At 36.1% G+C, this 20680-nt stretch overlaps 1 protein-coding gene and 1 pseudogene across 1 annotated transcript in view; both read left to right on the forward strand.

Moving 5' to 3' along the window:
• CDKAL1 (CDKAL1 threonylcarbamoyladenosine tRNA methylthiotransferase) overlaps positions 1-20680 on the forward strand; it is a 648803-nt gene that overhangs the window by 14504 nt on the left and 613619 nt on the right. The window lies entirely within an intron of this gene.
• Positions 1-20680, forward strand: part of LOC149748144 (prothymosin alpha-like) — a 74057-nt pseudogene continuing 53377 nt past the window's right edge.

The raw sequence follows: 20680 nt of genomic DNA on the forward strand, positions 1-20680 counted from the left end.
TCTGTAATGTATTGATTAAATTTTTCAGAGATAAGTTTTTTAGAGATATCTTTTCTAACTTCAGCAACTAAAGGACATTTTAGCATAATTTGATGATTTTAAGGGAAAACAAAATGATACCTAATATATGTTGTCTAGATAACTACAGCTGACCCTTGAACAACACAGCTTTGAGCTGTGTGGGTCCACTTATCCGGGGACCTTTTTCAATCCACACACTGTCATGTTTACAGTCCGTGGTTGGTTGAATCCTAGGATGTGGAACCCTCGGATATGGAGGGCTGGCTATGGCACTTGAGGATATGTGGATTTTGGTCTCTGCCGCAGGTCCTGGAACCAATCCCCTGAACATACTTAGGGATGACTCTGTGTGTGTATGTATAATATTAAAAAAAAAAATTTATTTTGAAATAAGTTTGGACTTACAGGAAAGTAGTAAAATTGAGAGTTTGTATATGTCCTTTATCCAGGTTCCCCTAATCTTAATATCTAACATAATTGTAGAATAATTAATAAATTGGGAAATTAGTGTTAGCACAATACTATTATCTAAACTACAAATCTTGTTTGAATTTTGTCAGGTTTCCTATTTACATCATTTTTATGTTCCAGGATCCAATGTAGGATCTCACCTAATGTTTATTTGTAATGTCTCCTTAGTCTCCTCCAATCTGTGACATTGCTCAGTTTTTTCTCATCTTTTATGACTTTGACACTTCTGAAAGAAAATCGATTATTTTGTAGAATGTCCCTCACCTTGGGTTTGTCTGATAGAGTAAGGTAATTATGATTACCTTAGATTAGAGTAAGGGAATTATGCATTTTTGGCAAGACGAGCACAGAAGTGACATTATATCCTTCTCAGTGCATCACATCGGGCAGGGGGCTTCATGATGTTAGTACACTACCCCTTGTCTGTCAGATTTCTCCACAGTAAAGTTACTATTTTTCTCATTGTAACTGATGAATATCCTGTGTCTCCTCAGCCTCTTGCCTGGTAATTTTAGTATTCGGCAATTTTAGTATCTGTTGGTGGATCTTGTCTGCAAGTTATTACTGTGATATTTGCCTAGTGATGATTTTCTATTTTCTTCTTTTCTTCCACATTTATTAATCAGAGTCTTCTGTAAGGAAGGGCTGTCCTTTCCTCCCCATTTTATTTGTTGATATCAGTATGAACTCATGGACACTTATTTTATTCTATAGGTTATAGTTCAGAGCTATCATTATTTATTTATTTTATTTTATTATTTACTTATTTATTTATTTTTTGCGGTACGCGGGCCTCTCACTGTTGTGGCCTCTCCTGTTGCGGAGCACAGGCTCCGGACGCGCAGGCTCAGCGGCCATGGCTCACGGGCCCAGCTGCTCCGCAGCATGTGGGATCTTCCCGGACCGGGGCATGAACCCATGTCCCCTGCATCGGCAGGCGGACTCTCACCCACTACGCCAGTAGGGAAGCCCTATTTATTTTGTTTCTTGTATTGTTCCAACTTTGTCCATAGGACCTTGTTTAGACTGGCTCCTGTGTCCTTCAAACATGCCCCCATTCCTTCTTGAGCACTTCCTTATTTTCTGGCACCACAAGATATTCTAGTGTTGTATTTTCCCTTCCCCAGCCTTGGAAGCAACCACTTTTCCAAGGAATCCTGACCCCTTTCATTAGGAGAATAGTGTTTAGAACCAGACCAGAGATCTGGGCACTAGTTGTGCTTATTGCTACTGTGAAGTATCAGTGCTTCGAGGTTCTCTCAGTGGACAGAGTTAGGAAATATATATGTATATGAACTGGCACATACATCTGTATCTGTTTCTGTTGTATGTACATTAAATGGGAACATAATTTGAATGCTTTGTGAGAGGCAGTGAATGGCCCAGTGCTTTATATGTGTTATCATGCTTAGTCCTTGTGATAAAAGGACATATTAGCATCCATTCATGTAGGTGAGAATGGAGAGGTTGTTTCTTACTTTAAATCACATGGGCGGTAAAGTCTGTTGCTCCAAAACATTGCTCTTGACCACTAGCCTATGTCACATAGCACATTGCCTTTGCATGTGTAGTTGGCCCATCCTAGCTTCAAGATGGATGTGAGGAGAAGGGCAGATTGGAAAGTTATTCCTTTCATAGCATTGTTTCCTTCAGTAAGTAAATAATTGTATGTCATTAACTCTGTTTTTGATAACTCATTCTTTTTTTAAAAAATTTATTTTTATTTATTTATTTATTTTGGGTTACGTTGGGGTGTCGTTGCTGCGCTTGGGCTTTCTCTAGTTGAGGTGAGCGGGGGCTGCTCTTCCTTGCGGTGCGCAGGCTTCTTATTTCGGTGGCTTCTTTTGTTGTGGAGCATGGGCTCTAGGCGCGTGGGCTTCAGTAGTTGTGGCACGCGGGCTCGGTAGTTGTGGTTCGTGGGCTCTAGAGCACCGGCTCAGTAGTTGTGGCGCACGGGCTTAGTTGCTCCATGGCATGTGGGATCTTCCTGGACCAGGGCTCAAACCCGTGTCCCATGCATTGGCAGGCGGATTCTTAACCACTGTGCCACCAGGGAAGTCCTGATAACTCATTCTTTAGACAGCAAAATCAGTCTTAAAACAGGTAAAAACACTCAATCTGCTTTTAGAATTACTTCTCTGTGTTCATTAGTAATTTTTGTATAATTTAGCCTGTACTTAATACATTCTGATGGTACAGTTTGAAAATTAAGAAAATAGCCTTTAAGATAACTTCCTAAATATTAAAAAAATTCAGAGCTTGACTTATCCTAGGTGATATTTAATATCTAACACATGTTAATTCATTTTAGCCTATTAGCAGGTTTTTAGTATTATAACAGTACTCTTCTATGTAAAATAAGTCTTGATGTGTTTATACAAGAATATTAAACTTTGTTATGCAGACCTAATTTTCATTTCTTATTTGGGAATAGTAAAAAGGGAAATTGGTTCCTTAATCACTTGAATGTGAAATTTATTTTTCTTGTTAATGTAGTTTATTTCTTTTATATGCCTGCATTACTTATATGTATTTGTATTAATTTTACATACTGTGATTTTACCCACTTCAGAAATTTAGCAGTTTTAATTCTAGTCTGGCTTGCATGCAGTAGACTATAGGACCACTTTCTTACTTGTCTAGATGCCATAGGCCCAGAAAATATAAACATTAGCTTCGTTAAAATATTTAATAAGGAAATCTCTACAGGTCTTTCATTTAGGTTAGATACATGAATGATTTCTGCATACCTGTGCCAGTGGTCTCTTTTGTTATTGTGGAATAATGGGAATTTATAAAAATTATTATTGCTTAATAGTTTATAATATTTCATTAATCACATGTCGACCAAAAATATTTTCGTTTAACTCTGTAATTGATAAGAATGAGATATATAATAGATTATGTATAATGTACACAGAGGTTACTGAAAACAGTATACAGAGAAATTCAGAAATCTCAGTTACCAATGGTAGATATTTTTACTATTTGGGGAATAGAGATTAGATATATACTTGAAATTGCTATTTTTCCAACTGTGTGAATCTAGGAATATAATTACTCCATAGTAAGACCTCACAGAGACTTAGAGAAGTAAATGCTTGTTCGTTGCCTCTTTCAAAGCCTTTTTATTTTGAGGAAAAGGGTGGTTTATAACTTATAAGATAATGCCTGCTTGCTTCTCATTTCAAAGAATGAAACCTGCTGAGGAAAAATGATGTCATTCTCTAAAACTCAGATACCTGTTTGCATGAGAGAATTAAATTAGTATTATGGAAAGCAGTTAAACTGTCCTGGTAGGTACAGTGGCTTTTTACAGAAGTATGATTTGAGCACAAACATTTCATGAGTGTGTTCTTCAAGTGAGCAATTTTTATAGACTAACCCCCTCCCCCACAAATAATGCTGCCTTGGTTATTGTTTTTGGATTATTTCTTTTTGAATGTTGGTCAGTTATTTTCATTGTCCTCATTGGTGGCAGATCTTTATATCTTGAGAATATATTTAGTGTTTGAATGGTCACAGGTCGTTTGAGGCCAAATCTGATGAACAAGTATTGTGGTATGATACTCATATGTTGGGACTCTTCATTACTGTGACATAAAATAGGATACATGCTGATTTTTCTGATCTCTACATTCTAGTTTTCTTTTTCTTCTTTAAATAGAGCATGGAAGCATTTAGTTGTTTTTTTCTTTTTTATCTCGTCTTTTCATCTCAACAGGAATCTCCTCTTGTGATAGGAAGCATAAAACTGTGTTTCAACCATCTGCCTACTAAGTGGCACTAGTTTTGATTCTGTACTAAATTGTGTGTTATCCATACAAATTAAGCAGTGTTAATTTTGTTCTTGTTTAAATCCTGAGCAATGTTTTCCTTATGTTTGAGAGTGAACTTGCATGGTTCGTTAGATTCTTCACCTTTTACAGAGATAAAGAGAAAATCTAGTTCACTCTTGTGAATTCTAAAATACTTTGGCTCCAGGTCCTGACTTTTTAAACTTGGTATTATGTCAAAGTGAATGCCCAGTCATAGTTAATAACTTGCATGATAATCACATTATTTTGATAAAAGTTTTAAGCTCAATTTTCTCACCGGTAGATGCGGGAAAACTTCATCTTTTTTAATCGTTTTTCTCTGGGAACTTTCGATCATTTTTCATCCTGTTCCACTTTTGGCCTGACCTTTTCAGGTCACTTAAACTTCTTGTTTGCGTTTCTTGTAGCATGTAAGTGGTAGTACTTCAACTCACATTAGTTGCAGTAATTTTTGTGAATAAATGCTCTGGAGTGCTCAGTTGTATTAAGATGACCAGTCTTTTCAAAATTGCTGGCATTCTGATACTGAACAACTTAAAAATATTTTAGAATTTTTTTTTTCTAGGACTTACTAATATTTTATATGGTCAGTGTTTAATTCAACGCATCCACATATTTGTCCCTGTCTTTACTCTTCATTCCATCTTGCACCTCAGACCTTTATCTGGAATCTTTCTGCCTAAAGTACACCCTTCAAAATATTTTAGAATTTTTATGAGTGACAAATTTACAGAGACTAACGGATTTTCATAAACTTCACTTTTGCTTAATTGCTTAATGATTCATATTGCCCTTTGAGATTTTGTAAAAGTTATTTTTGATAATTCATTTAGAAATAGCCTGTGTTTAAACTTTATTTTATTTTTTAAGAAAATGGGCAGATGAGTAATTACCATGAAAGCTTCACTTAAAAATCTATTTTTCTGCATTGTTGTCCCTGATTTTGAGGAAAAAACCTTTTTTTCAGATGTTGACACTGGAACATGTAAAATAATGTTGGCTCTTTTTTTGGCTGTTAAAATTCTAGTTGGTTTGGATTAAAGACATGATGTATTTTTAGCTCTTGGACAGTAGATGGCAGTATTACATTACATGATAACTGCATCTGTGCCTTTAATATGAAAAGTGAATTTTGTGTTACAAATAGTCTTCTAATAAAATTATTAGAAGTCATTAAATTAGTTAACACTTTATTTTATTCTGATTCATTGCTCTTTAAACTTTTTAGTAGTACTTATACAAGAGTCAGACAAATTGACCTTTTCAGAGGCAGCATGACCCGGCTCAGATACCCGCCCACCACACGTATGCTGGAGACCGCGTGTGAAATGATTCGCTCATTGCTTGCTGCTTGACATCGTCGTTGCTCTGTTGCCCTGACTGTGCTTGTTGTAGAATGCGGTCATTGTCCTTTTGCCCAGAAGAGCATATGCTAAAGTGGGAGTTTTTGAATCTGAGGACAAACATTTGATACCTTTACCATTACATTGCTTTCACACTTAACTAAAAACTAACCTTCACATAAGGTGCATCTTGAGTAATCCCCAAATCTATGAACATATATTAAGGTTAAAGAGGTTTCATATTAAAGGAGAATGGAGTAAATTACAGCACTTTAAAATTTCCCACTCATTCCCACTTTACCAGCATCAAACACATGTTTGATGGTTAATTCAGGATGATTTGAATGTCCAGGCATCTGCAGAGACTTTCCTTTTGGTTATTCCTTCATTGTAGCTTGGTGCTTCTCAAATTTAACAGTTTCTAAGAATTCTTGTACTGTGTTATATACACAAATTCGTGTATGTCATATATATGGGTGATTTAAGGGCTTTTTGCGTATGCGTGTGTGTTGTGACTATACCTCTGATCACCTAATCTGATCATTAGCTGTAACTGCTTGTACAGCTGTATCTCCAGTTGCACTGCCGCCATTCAGCTTACTTCCTCTGCTTAGAGACGGAGAGGGTGGTACCTCAGCTACTTCCTGTCTTAGGGTAATTTATCTTCTTTTTACATGTTCTCTCCCATGGTGTGTGAGTTCCTTCTGTCTTAATCATCTTTACCTTTGGCGTCTCAGAGACACTGTTGCTTAGTGATTAAGAGCAGACTGTAGCCAGCTGTTAATATTGAGCCAGACTGTAAAGCCAGCTACTGCCACGTATTAGCTTTATGACTTTGGGCAAATGACAATACCTCTGTGCTTCAGTATCCTTATTTATTTAATGAAGATGACTACAGCAGTCCTTTCTAAAGATTAAATATTACTATGTACAAACGTGTTCCATGTGTATCTGGTATTACCATCTTCATCATCAAACTCAGTACCTGTCGCACGATAGGAATTCAGGTGTTTTTTGCATGTGCATTAGTGAACCAGTAAAAACAATATTTTGACTATAATGTATTGAAGTCGTTTTATTCTTTCTTTATAGAAGAATACAAGTTAAAGTATACTCTAAAGTTTAAATAAATGTGGTATGTGGTATGTGTGTGAGTCCCTTGAGTTTTTCAGTAGAATCCTATTTAGTGGCTGTCAAGTCCAGTCTTCACGGTCCTGACATGTCTCAGATAAGATCCTCGTACTATCACTTTACCTGACATGGACACTACAAATTATATTGAATCAGAAATCTAATTTAATCCATTCTTATTAAATTGGAAGCAGTAATTGCTTTCAATTTAATGGGATTGAATTCAGTATTAGAAATTTTGATGTTCCTTCAAACATAATAAAATTCTGTTATATATATTTCCATGTATTTGTGTGTATGCCTGTGCATTTGCAGAGAGAGAAGTGATCTTGGAGCATTGCTTGTATTCAGATGAGTTATTTGCAGTGATTGGTAAGGGGGCATAGTACAGGGTGGGGCATAGTACAGGGTGGCAACGAGGGTGGCACTTCCTCCTTCTTTTTTCCCTTTCTGCTCAGGGAGAAAAGCAGAGAGAATTAAAACTAAGGGCTTTCAAAGTGGGATTTTCATCCATTCGGAAATAGGGGAGGGAAATCAGGAGTCTCTAGAGAAGATCCAGAATGTTGTTTACTCTTGAGGGGGGTGCATCCAGCGCTCCCAGTGATGAAAAAAGAGCTGTGGGGTGAGAGGGAATCCTTTAAAAATGTATGCTTAGCATGTTTATATTCAGTCTTTCCCACTGAATCATTTTTAGAAATGGCTAGGTTTACCAATTTTATGTCTTGTACTGTGCTTTTTCTTGAATATGTTATGAACAAGAGGTGAGGCTAATTAATGAACATTTCTGAGTTAATGTCTAATTATTGTGTTTGATCGTGGAGTTCTGTTTCACAGAAGATGTAGTACTTCTGGCCCATCCCTCTGGCTTGCTCTTTGCTTTTACTCTTTCAGTGTTTTCAGTAACCATTTTAGCTACCATCTTATCAGCTGTTGTCTTCTTTCTTTCTTTTTAATTGAGTGGCAGTGTGCAGTAATTTAGGATGGGTTCATTACATATTAACTGATTTTGAAGTCTGCTCCATGAAAAACTACTTGATGACTGCACTTTGAGTAAAATCCATAGTAACAAATAAATCAAAAATCATTGAGAATATTTTCTTTTTTCCATGTGAGAGCTGAGTTATTAGCTAGCTTACAAAAATAAGGGAGCTGTGAGGGTGTTCTAGAATAACTATGTTATGGTCTCATAAAAACTATTCAGGAAATCAGTGAAAGAGGTAAAAGTAGAAGACATTGAAAATGCTATACAGACACCTAAATAGGAGATCAAATTAAGGCAAGGAAGCTTTAGGGAGAATATTTGAAGCTTATCATTTCCATCTCATTTGTAGCAGCTTTTTATCTGGGTCTTAGGTAAGTTGCAAATTGCCTGCAAGCCATAAACAAGGGCTGTTTTTTTCCTGAGGAAAAAAATGAGAGAAGGCTTTGCAGTTTTCAGTGAAGGCTTTTTCTTTTAGCATAGAGGTAGGAAGAATACTGTATTAGATGAAGAGTTTTTGTGTTCGTGAAATGTAAACAACTGTGAGAGTGTAGTCAGTGTTTGTATGTTCTTCATGTAGTAATTTAAACATAAATATCTTTTCCTTGCAAGTATATACAAAAAACATTATACAAATAAAATTTTGTAAAATCTTATTGAAGAATTAATGTTGAAATTTAAAAACTAACAATTTCAAGATACTGATGATTCAGCCATTCTTAACTGAGGGATATTTGAGTCAGGCATTAACATTTTCTGAGCCTCAGTTTTCTTTGAAATGAAATGGTGCTCTGCCAACCTCATGAAAATGAAATGAAAACATATAAACATGAGGTAACGTTTTAGTTTTTGAAAATATTTATGTTTTAAAATGAGTAACTCATTTATTACACCTTAATGTTATTAAATTGTAAACTGATGTTTTTTTAATTTCTTGCTTTGCTCTCTCATCACATTTAAAGATATTTTTGTACAATTTAGAAGCTCATTTCCTAAATGTACCAAAAGGTGGCACTGTTTACGTATATATAATATTTTGCTTTTTGATGAAAAATGTGTTGCATGTTTTATCTGCAAATGTATTATTAAATTGAGGTTATATTTTTTAATGTTTAATTTTCTGTTTTGTAAATGGATTTTTAATTCATGTAAGGTTTACTAGGACCAGGTTACATTTTTTTTGGAAATGGTTTGGAAATTCAGATATTTAACAATCATCGTGTAGACATAGACTCCTGTATAATCCAATATAATTAATGGTAAAACCTTGTATTAATGTGACAGCTAATGTTTCATGGAAAACATAGTTGCTTTTGTATAGCAAAACCCATTAATTTTTTTAAGCCTCTAAAAACTATCCAGTGATTAAAACATAACAGCCATAAATAAATGATTTGTGTGGCTTTTAGGTCATACCACGTAGGTTTATCCATTCTGGAATGTTACTTTATGGTAAAAGTACCTTTGAAAATTTAGAAAAAATCTTTCATTGCTTGAATTTCCTACCGGCAGTAGTGAGATGAAAGGAGAATCTAGGTTCTATGAATAGCTTCTCTAGGTGAAGAATGCAAAAATTAGATAATATGAATTTGACTTGAAGTGAGGATTATTTATATAAAGGATGTGGTGCATACATTTCCCATACAGTTAGGTGAAAACCTCCCTGATTGTTTATTCATGGAGCATATTACATCCAACGTAGTTTATGACCCCAGAAGATAATACAATTAGTATATTTTTATGTCCAATAAAAGCTATCTGTAGTTGTTTTTTAATATAAACAGAATTTGTCAGTGATTTTTACTGGATGTAGAACAGCACAAAATGCTTCTGTTACTAATATAAAATGCTTGACTCTTGTTTTGGGTGTAAGATTAAAAAAATCTGAGATAATTTCAGGTGTGCTTCCGCTGTTTCCTTTATTTAAAAGCAGAAAATGTTTGAAGTCAGCATAACTTGTACATTTCAGTTTTTGTTATTTTTTTCTGAAGTATCTCTTTTTAAGGTACTAATCCTTAGAAATAAAGAGTTAACGTCTTCCTCCATTAAAAACTCATCCTTATAACTCTGAGGTGACTGTCTCAGTTACTAAATGTATGTAGTTTGGGGGAAGTGAAGACACAATTGGCAGTTAGAGGGGTTCTTTTATGTTCATGAGAGTGTATGTGCTTATATTTAAATGTTCACTCTTACTGCTGCTTTTGTTGATGTTAGTAATAATACATATGTGGTTTGTCTGAATTGTTTAAAAATGCATAATTAAAGGAGGATTTGATTATTCAGCACCTGTTTCAGTAGCTAAAGACTATCACTTAGACATTTTCTTCCAATATTTGACAATTGTTCTGTGAGCTATGAATAGTATGAAAAATTGAAGCAAAGCATTGTGACACTACAGTACTTCAGAGCCCATACTCTTAGGATATTCTTATTGTAGAGATTAATAGAGTGTTTTAATTATTTAGCAAGAAACAGATCTGTTTTTTAACCTAGGCTTTTTCTAGATGTAAAATTCTAGGGATTTGGTAAATAACAAAGATTATTTTCCTAAATGACTTTGTGTTTAGGGATTTTTGTAAGGAAATTAGAAAGTGCAAAAATGCACTCAGAATAACTTTTTTAAAAAGCATGAAACTGAGAAAGACAGCTAAGTGCCCCCAAAATGCTTTCAACAGGTCCCCACCCCCTGCTCCTCCCCAGGCTCCCCATAATGGCAAATGTGCTTCTCAGGGTAGGACCTGAAGTAGTAAAATGTGATATTATACAAGCAATATTATTTTCCTAAAATACTTAGGATTAAAAAAAATCCAATCAATCAGCATTATATATTCGTATAAAAGAAGATCTATCATGCAGATTTTGTCTGGCTCGTTTAGACGCCTTATAATAATGTGCTAATTTATGCTGGTGATCTTACCTTTATGACCCTTCTGTGTGGCCTAGATATGTTAATATGTTATAGCTTTTAAATTTTAGTCATCTGTGTTGGTTGAATATGCTTGTTAGTCCACAGTACCACCCACCCGTCTATGTCAAGGACTGGAAAAGAACAAGAAAAATTTATCTCAGAATCAGTTTCTTTAAGCATGCATTAGTAATGGAGGAAATTACAAAATAGACATAATTTAATTTTATTCTTTCTATAAAAAGTATACTTGGAGGGATTTTTTTTCCTTCTGATATTTAGCCCTTTATCTGAAAGTGTAATGTCCCTTTAGCTTTGCCTTGAAATTGTTGTCCCCCATTTTTGGTTCTCATCTTGATCTAAAAGACACTGATCAACTCAAATGCTTGAAAAACGTGGGGTAATTTTTAAATTAGCATACTTGGCATAACTGAGTAAGTATTTCTCAAACCTCTCTGAGCCTGTGATTCCTTGTCTGTAAAATGCGTTACAGGGTTGTTGTGAAAATTAATAAATGGTTGATAAATGTTAGCTATTATTATATTAAGTATTAATAAAGAAAAGTCACCATTATGTATGTTTTAAATTTGAGTCTCTGAAATGAATGGTAACTTAATGAAATTTAATTTAAATATGTGTTTTATTTATTTTAATCTATTTAAATGTCTTTTAGTTTTATGTATGTCTCTCTTGCACATCTTTTTCTTGATGGTGACTGTTAATTAGGAAATGAGGATGGGATATTGAAGTAATGTATAATAGATGGCTTCCGGTGGGGGGAACCAGTGAGGCAGAATGGAGTGATTTCATAGAAGGAATAAGGAATTAGAAGTTGGAAGATTGAAGGTCTTGCTTTAAAGGTGACATGGATTGTTAGTGAACTTACTTATCTCTTTTTTGGCTTCTTTTCTCCTTTTTTAAAAAAATATATTTTATATTGGACTAGAGTTGATTTACAATATTGTGTTAGTTTCAGATGTACAGCAAAGTGATTCCGTTATACATAAATCTTTTTTTGACTTTTTAATTCTTGCCTGTGAAATACCCATTTGACTGTTGCAGAAATATGAGGGTTGGGTGGGCAGGTCATGTTTTTTCACCTTTCTCTCACTCTGAAAGAGGTACAGCATTAGGTTAAGAAATATCAGGTGTGAAATCCTTCTCCAACATTTCTCATTCCATTCCTCCTTATCCCATCTCCCCCAGCACACCTCCAAAGCAGGCTTTTCCTTAACATACTATTACGACCAAGATTATCTTTATCTCTGCTTGTAGCACTCATTAGACTCTACTGGAATTATTTGTTTACATAACTTTCTCTCCTGTAAGACTGAACTTGAGTACAGAGAGAGCCCTATTTTCTTGTATTCTTAGTACCTATTACCATATTTGGCCTGTAATAAGCACTTGGTTCGTGTTCATTGAATGAATTTATATCAATGTTCATGTCATTCATGAGAAACAGGTAAAATTTACTGAGTGATTCCATGGAGTACAGAGGCGGTTTCTCATTTGTGTTGCCTTTACTATTAGGTGTAAACCAACGATGATTTCTTACCACCTGAAAGAATTAAATTTAGCATTTTTCTAGATCAAGTAGTCTTTTATAAGTTTTTGAGACCCTTTTATGAGCCTGACCATAGTAAGTGGCCTTGTCGGTGCTTTACAAATGTTGTGATTCGTGGGCACCTTAAGTATAGATTTCCTGCTTGAAGTGACTGAACAGAATAGGCACATTGTTCTTTGTTAGTTTCCTCAATTGGTTCTTGTAATTTTCCTGTTTCTACTGGTGATACCTTAAGGCATCTGGCCTGTGTTGAGTATTTCTTCCTGACTCATCATTCCTTCTGCCACCTGCCAAAGAAATGCTTTTACTTTGGTCAAGAACGTTTGGAGTGAGTTAGATTTCATTATGGGGTAGGTCATGGACCACCTGATAAGTCTAAGCGTGTCATACTAATTAGCATTGACTGGCTGCCACTAGAATGCTTAATTCTGGTGTTCTGCCTTTTAAACCTACAGGTGTTATGGAGGATGGAAAAATCCTTTATCTGAATATGAAACTAGGCACCAAATTTGAAGACTTTTCCCCCAGTCCCAATATGATTTTATTTTGTGTGAATTTCCAGTAGACTGTATTATATTTACTTTTACATAATCTTTCAGGATTGTTAGAATTTTTTCCTTAGGTATATTTAAGTCGCCGCTTTTTAAGATAATTTAGAAAAGACGAATTGAGGGTTGGCAATTAAAAAGGAAGAAAAATGGCTCATAGATCGTAAGTAGAGGTTTTAACCTTTCATCCTGGAAGAGAGGGATACTTTGGGGCACTAGTGCTTATCATCTTGTATCTGAGAGCTGGGAGGCAGCTGAGATCTGTGCTGGAAGGCCCCTGGGACCCCCCAAAATAGGAATCCTTTGCAGTAAGAAAGGAATCTATTGGACTTACAAATGTTTGGACACATTCTTAGAATGCATTTTATCTGCTGCAAGCCAAAAGAAGTTTACTCACATTTGAATGAAACTGTAGAAGGTGCAATGTCTTTATTAGACTGTAGTAAAATTTACAGATATTGATAGGGGCTTCCATGGGTTCTTTTTCTACCTTTGGTCTCCCTGTTCTATCTTCCAATTAGATCTTAGATTCCCTCAAATATATTCTCCTCCTATGGAAATCTTTAGAACTATTAGCCCCTTGATTGGGGAGGCACTGCTTTCCACCCATATTTCTCGAAAGGGAAACGTAATAAATGTCTAGAAAGAGTTGTGTTGAGCTTAAAGAATAAGTACTAAAGGTGTGAGAAAGAACGAGAAAAACTCAACGTTAAAGCAGCATCTGTTGAGTTAGACTCTGTGCAAAGCTGACCAACTTACCTTGTGATCTTAGCCAAGCCATTTAATCCTTCAGTTTACTTATATCTCAAATGAGTGAGGTGAACTCCAGTGCTCTCTGGTTCTTTATAAATTCATTCATTCATTAGATACTCATCGTGTGCCTGTGGTGCTGTGTATTCATCAGTGAGCAAGGCAGATACGGGCTCATCCTTGTAAGAAGACTTCTGTTTCCCCTGTCTTTTTCCCGTTCTTCCCTTATCTAGTAATTGGGTGGATAATGAGTAAATGAAGCAGTTTGAAATGATTAATTACAAATTTGGGGACCCTGTCTGCTTACTTATGTACAAAATGGATCAGTATTTTTTTGGGAAAAAAGAACAACTTGTAAAGACGATAGTTTATATACGTTAAAAAGGTTATTAAAATGAAGAAGTGAGTTATCTGTTAGTGGAAATAATTGGGTGACTTAGGAGTGAGAGAAATGAAAGAGAATGATCTTGTTTAAGTTTAGGTGTGCCAGGTATAAATGGAAAAGATTTATCCCTGACGTTGGAAAGTAATTTAAAAAAACGTATTTGAGCTTTTTGGGTGTAGTTACACTGTTGTATATGTTGAAGGTCAGATGTAATTTTTTTGGGCGGCGGGGGTGGGGGGAATCTCTTTGGTTTGAGTCAGCTCTAGTGTCTTGAGCTTTATGCCTTTAGTCTGGAGAACTGAAATTTATTATCTCACAGAAGGGGAAAATAATTTGAATAGAGTTAATTGAAATGAAAGGAGTAAATTTTTTTTAAGATTTAATCTTATTTATTTCTGGCTGCATTGGATCTTCGTTGCTGCACATGGGCTTTCTCTAGTTGTGGCGAGCAGGGGCTACTCTTCATAGTGGTGCGTGGGCTTCTCATTGCAGTGGCTTCTCTTGTTGCGGAGCACGGGCTCCAGGTGCTCGGGCTTCAGTAGTTGTGGCACGTGGGCTCAGTAGTTGTGGCTCGCGGGCTCTAGAGTGCAGGCTCAGTAGTTGTGGCCACAGGCTTAGTTGCTCCACGTCATATGGGATCTTCCGGGACCAGGGCTCGAACCCGTGTCCCTTGCATTGGCAAGCAGATTCTTAACCACTGTGCCACCAGGGACGTCTCAAAAGGAGTGAATTTCTACTTAATTAAGAAATACACTGAGACATCCAAAATGAAGAAAACTCCCATATTTGGCTTCAGGATCTAAAATGATACTCTAGTCTGTATAGGTTGGTTCAAGAGCATTTAACTCTGTTGGATGCAGCCAGGTTAGCTTTGTGGAATTTTAAACTCTGACTTTTCCCTAGATACTGACGAAAGCAACTAAATTTATTGGTTATTAGGGAGCGAGGGTAAGTTCAATTTTCTCCAGACTTACGACAATTAGAGGTTGGTTCTAGCATATCTAATGCTTCAGTTTCAAGGCTACCTCTATTTGAGAGCTGTTTTGTGGAGATAACCTCGTAACACATACATTTTAATGAGTACATTACTTTTACCACCTGCTGAAGTCGACTTGGAGTGACTACTGACCTGAAGTGAATGCCTGTGTTCAATATTAATACGCCATGTCTGGATCCAGACAGCAATCTTTCATTTTGACATGCACATAGTCAAAGTAAATTAATGTTTAAAACCCGAGCACTTTAAGTTCAGTCAGTGTGTGCATTCCATAATAATCCTTCAGAAGCAGTTTACATAGAAATGCTGCGTGCTTTCTTATACTTTATTTATCATACATACAGGTCCACATTATAGTATTCGTAACAAGATTTATCCATTGCTATTTTTGTGACTCACTTGTCTTGTGGTGGCTAAAGAAATTAATTATTTTAGGATTTAGTCTTTGCATGTTTTAAATAAAATTACACTGTTTTATATATTCATGCCTGGCAAGACAGTAGCCTAATTTCAGTTATCTTATTTTTAGATTTTTTTTTTTATTAATCTAGTTCCTTCCTTTATTTCTGCTCAAATCACACATTTTTGAAAGTATAGTAATTTTTAATAAACTAGGCCTGGAAATAATGCATATTTATGACTTTATGTATCAAGGATATTGCTGGAGGATTTTTCTTTTCTTCCTTACGTGCTGTTTTCTAACCTTTTATTGGTTAAAAAAACATTCATGGCCGATGTAGTAATGGGAAAATTATATTAACATTTAAGTATTAAATTAGCCTGTAGCCAGAGTTTCCTACTAATATGATGACATTTAGTGAGTTCGGGATTTTAAGGACCACACTGCACAACTCACTGTTGCACATTTCCTGTTTGCGTTTTTTGAAAAGTATGTTAGACCTGCCTTTTCAGATTGAAAATTTCCATTGTGGAATCCAATGTTGTTATGATTTTACCTTGCTTGTCAGTGTTTGTTATTTATATATTAAGAATATGTGTATAGTGACCATAATGAGAATAGTATGTGATTGGCGCCGTCTGCAAACAAGACAGTTTTCATAACACTTTTACAGCTTAATTTCAAAGAAAAATCTCAAGTTATATTTATTAGCAAACATATTTCAGCTAGGGAGTTTTTCATCCTCCAAAAAGATGGCAGATGGAAGTGAACCTAATATGTGTTAAAAGAAAATACGCTGCATTTATTTTAAATTTTATCTCTTACATCAGCATGATGCTTTTTATTTAGTCTTAGAGTTATAATAAATGTCATACTTTCTCTGTAAAAATCAAAATTAGATTTCTTCTGTGTCCGACAGAATTAATTTTCTGTTCAGAAATAAAGAAAATATTTGGTTTAGGGCACAGACCGTCAAATAACAACTGTTAGATTACACTTCATACAGTTTTAGTGTCCTGGATCTTGGCTATTCCTACATCAGAAAACTATGTGCTTTACCCCTGGTACAGTGGGTTTAGATTGGATTTGGAAGCATTGTGTAGAGAACACCTATTGTTTCCCTTGAACGATGTATGCCCTACAGACGTGACCTTTGTGACCCACCGCTCTTGCAGTGGTCGTGGATTTGCACTGATTTGAGCACAGTCTTTCACTGGGTCCTGTTTTCCGTTCTCACGTGTGATGGCTGCTGGCAGAAGTAAACATCTGCCTTGTGGCTGCAGAAGGCAGTGTGACTGGCTGGTTCAGATTTACAGCACTGGCTCGTTGAGTATTATGCTGTCACTACCTGAATTAACTAGCTGTGGATAAAGTGTCTGTACCATGTGAACATGCTCATTTTTTGTTCTGCTGCGTGGGGAATTTTCGTCCTGTAAGTTTTCGTAAGAGGTTATATGAGTTTGGGTTAACTGGAAAGTCAGCATTTTAGAACCACCTCTCTCCCAGAGACTTTGTTAGTGATTTCTACAAAAAGAGACGGTGTAAGAGATTATATGATCAGGCCTATTATTCCTGATCTGATTTTAATTTGCTTACTTTTATAATTTTTCTACAAAAAAACAGACATATTCTGCCTCTAGAAGGTTAAGGAGTTTAGCTAGAACGTATGCATGTGTAGGTTTTTATGGAGTCTTAGACATCTGTACAAACACACTATAGAGTAAGTGCATTTTGTTGAAGCAGTAAGATCTCTCAGAAAGTAAGATGTTTGGAGGCCCCAGAGGTCTTGGACTATTTTGTTTGAAGCTACCCCTATACCTCCATAGATAGATGACGAGACAGACATTTTCTTTGGTGAAAAATAGTTCCCAGCCAACTCTGATATCCACTTCTTGCAGCTTTATGGACTTACTTCAGAGGGCTGGTTACTGAGAGCAAAATATGTGCATGATTACATATAATCAAGGTTAATTTTTATCAAGGGTCACCATGTTTTTGCTATGGTCTGACAGTCATGACCTACATTACAAGAGCCCTGTGGGTCTGTCTGGTGTATTTTTGCTTGATGTCTGGGTAGTTTATTTCAGATGCTTGTCAGTTTCATTATATATTATCATTTGGGGCTTTTGCTGGATTTTCAGGTATACCGTAAAAACAGTGCTCTTTGCAGTTAGATTGTCATGAGGGAGCTTCTGTTTTATGATGTGTAAACACTCTTTAATTTTGAAGGATGAGTAATTTGGGGGACACTTTCCATTTGGTTTTGTGTTATATTCACTTGGTACATTATTTTGAAATAGAATAGACTTTAGTTCTACAGCCAAGATTCCAGATTTGGTTCAGTTAATTCATTCTTTAGCTCTTCTTGGGGAAAATATTCTGGAGTTTTCAATTCAAATGCATTTTCTTTGCTTATGAAAAATCCAGATGAGTAGTTTATTTCATAGCCAGCAACTAAGTGAGATTTATAAGTCAGAAATTTACAAATTTCTTCCCCTTTTGCCAGTACAAAGGGAATGATAGACATTGTTTTTAAAAAATGTGATTTAGGACATTTTGGTAACTCAAAGACAAAACTTAATGGCAGTTAAAGCTGGGTATTTGGTTTTGTAGTTTGAAATCATATTTAATTTTGGCCATATCTATCTTAGTAGTTTAAAGGATAAACAGTTCAAACAGTAAGAAAAAAGCAGTTTGTGTTTTGTCAGTTTTCAACTTTAGATATCAGTAAATCATTGCTGTAGCCTTCTTTATCTTTTGTTTGCACAAAAAACCTGTTAGAATTATGTCTGGGGGGACCATCTGGTGTGGTTCCCAGTCTTGTCAGTGTGATAAGGGATAAGCTGTATAAACAGGGGCACCAAAAAAAAAAAAAAAAAAGGAAAGAAAAAGAAATGAAAAAGAAAAAAGCAGGCTGTTTCTAGGAAGGGAAAAGTATGGCGTGGGTTTAATTTTATAATGTACCCACAGAAAGTCATAGGATTTTGCTCATAGTCTATCAAGATTGAGGGTGTAATGTATTTATTTAGAAACCACTGGTCCATGTTATTTGAATGGTTTATCTTCACATTAATATTATATCTTCCTTTTTGATTACAGGGTTCCTATTTTGGAGGTCAGGCTTTTATAAGTTCTTTGAAAATATTTCAGTATAACTCTTGACATTGCAATGTTTTCCAGACTGTCTCTTCAGTTTTTGGTTTTTTTTTTCCTAGCTATTAATTTTTTTCTGAGTTGAATCCTCAGAAATCATCCTATTCCTTTTTCATTTGCAATGAGGTCATGGTGCTTCATAAGGAACAAGCCAGTCATTTCCATGGCAACACATTATATCAAAACATTGCAAACCTGTCTTGCCCCTTACCTTTAAACTCTCAAGTGTAGGAAGAAGGAGGTGTGTAAGCAGTGGCATTATTCTTATAGCATATTGGATTACAGGAGGGTTGGCAGAAGGAGAGGAAAGTCAGTTAAAAAAAATTAATCTCAAAAGTACCTTAAATTCACTTAGTTATACATATGTGGGGTGTGTGTGTGTGTGTGTGTGTGTGTGTGTGTGTGTGTGTGTGTGATGATTGACTTTATTTTGAATTAAACAGTTTTTTTAGGATGGAAAAATGAAGGTTCCAAATAACTGATTTGAAGACTGATCAAATTTAGTGTTTATGAGAACAGTAAAAGAAGAAAAAGTAACTGAGTTATATTATCCATGTAAGCATATTACACAGTCACTCCAGTCAAGAAAAGTCTGCCTTTGCTTAAAGGCTCTGGCACATTCCCATCAGTCATTTTGGCTTAAGGCAGTATTATTTCAGCATGAGAGTGGCACCTTGAACTTCAAAGTGAGTTCTAGAATTTTGTCAGTTTTTTTTCCTGTGGGGAGGAGCTACTGAGATGATGTCATTACCACTCGTTTATGGAGTGGGAGGACAATGAGTGTTGTTGCATCATTACTGAAAATTTCATACCCTTTAATATCAGGTATTCTGGAGCACAGGAACATTAATTTTTAATAATTAAAAGAATTAAAAATAGTTTTTATTTCCTTGTCGTATGTTTTTGCAAGATTCCCGGGGTTAGTTGGTGTGGCCTGTGAAGACGGTCAGTATAGTAAGGCTTAGTGCCTGCTGTTTGCCCCTGTCCCCTGTCTCAGGCCTACGCTGTATCTTCGCCAGTCCTTACTGTAGAGTCTACCTGTTGTACTCCCGGAGCTTGCACACCTGACTCACCCCTGCTGTTGGATGGCAGGTGCTTGGGAGGCAGGAGCTTGCTTTCGGATGGATGGATGTCGCGTGGAGCAAGTGTGCAGTAAACGTTTGCTGAGAGAAGAGAGATCAGAATGAATGGAGTTAGTTGTTTGTGATGAACCATTTTTTTCCTATGGCAAAGGTATATACTCCCATTTTTTTCCTATGGCTATATAAAGTGAAATTGGAATATGTCCTACACACCCCTTGTGCCTTTCCAGGCCTGACACACAGCTATCACTAGAGAACTCCTCAGCCTGTCTCTTTTCCCCATTTACTTCCACTTCAGAGTAGTTAACCCTGGCAACTGTAAGCTGTCTCTTGTGGAAGAAGGAGCTGCTGGTGGGGAAGGTTTTCAAAGTTTACAGGCACTACTTGGTGGATTGCACTAAATTTTTTCATTACAAAATACTCGACAGAGAAAAAGACTAAAAGAATAAGATACAGAACAGCCATGTACTTCCAGCCCAGATTTAGAAAGAAAACATTATGGGTACAGCTAAAGCTCCCTATGTATGGAGTGGGGTTAGGTGGGAGTATATTTTTCATTCTCTCTGCCTGTTTACTCCAGAAAAGCTCCAGCCTTTAAAGGAAGTCTTCCCCTCCTCTGTGCTCTCAGAGTGCTACCCCAGGCCTATGAGCCCGCCAGTGTATTATGACCATCTGTTCAGATGTCTGTCACCTCTGCCAGGCTGGGCTTCACCTTTGTGTTCCCAGCACCACACACAATGATGGGGATGGAATAGGTGCTCAGTAAGTGCTTGTTGCATGAATGAGTGAATGAATGAATAGGTGCAGTTCTTTTCTAACAAATGCCATTTTCATGTAGGATTCTGTTTTTGCAAAACTATTTCCTTGTCTAGCCCATAGTTATAGTGCCTTGCTGCTCTGATTTGAACAAATTGAATTAAACATAAAATCCTGTAGAACAGATGCATTTACAAGTCTCTGCTCACACAGCTGCTGGTCTATTTAATAAAAACATAGCTATTTTGATTGAGTATTCATAGTCTTTCTTTTTGTTAACTCTGTTAGCATCGTAGTGTAGGCAGAGACTGCAAACTTTCTGAGATGAGTGGAAGAATGAGCCAGCGCTCAGAGCTGGGAGAGACAATAGGAGA

The sequence above is a fragment of the Delphinapterus leucas genome, chromosome 10 (genome assembly GCF_059928025.1).
Source record: "Delphinapterus leucas isolate spDelLeu-1000000601 "Yukka" chromosome 10, BTC_Dleu_Yukka2, whole genome shotgun sequence".
In the NCBI taxonomy this organism is placed as follows: domain Eukaryota; kingdom Metazoa; phylum Chordata; class Mammalia; order Artiodactyla; family Monodontidae; genus Delphinapterus; species Delphinapterus leucas.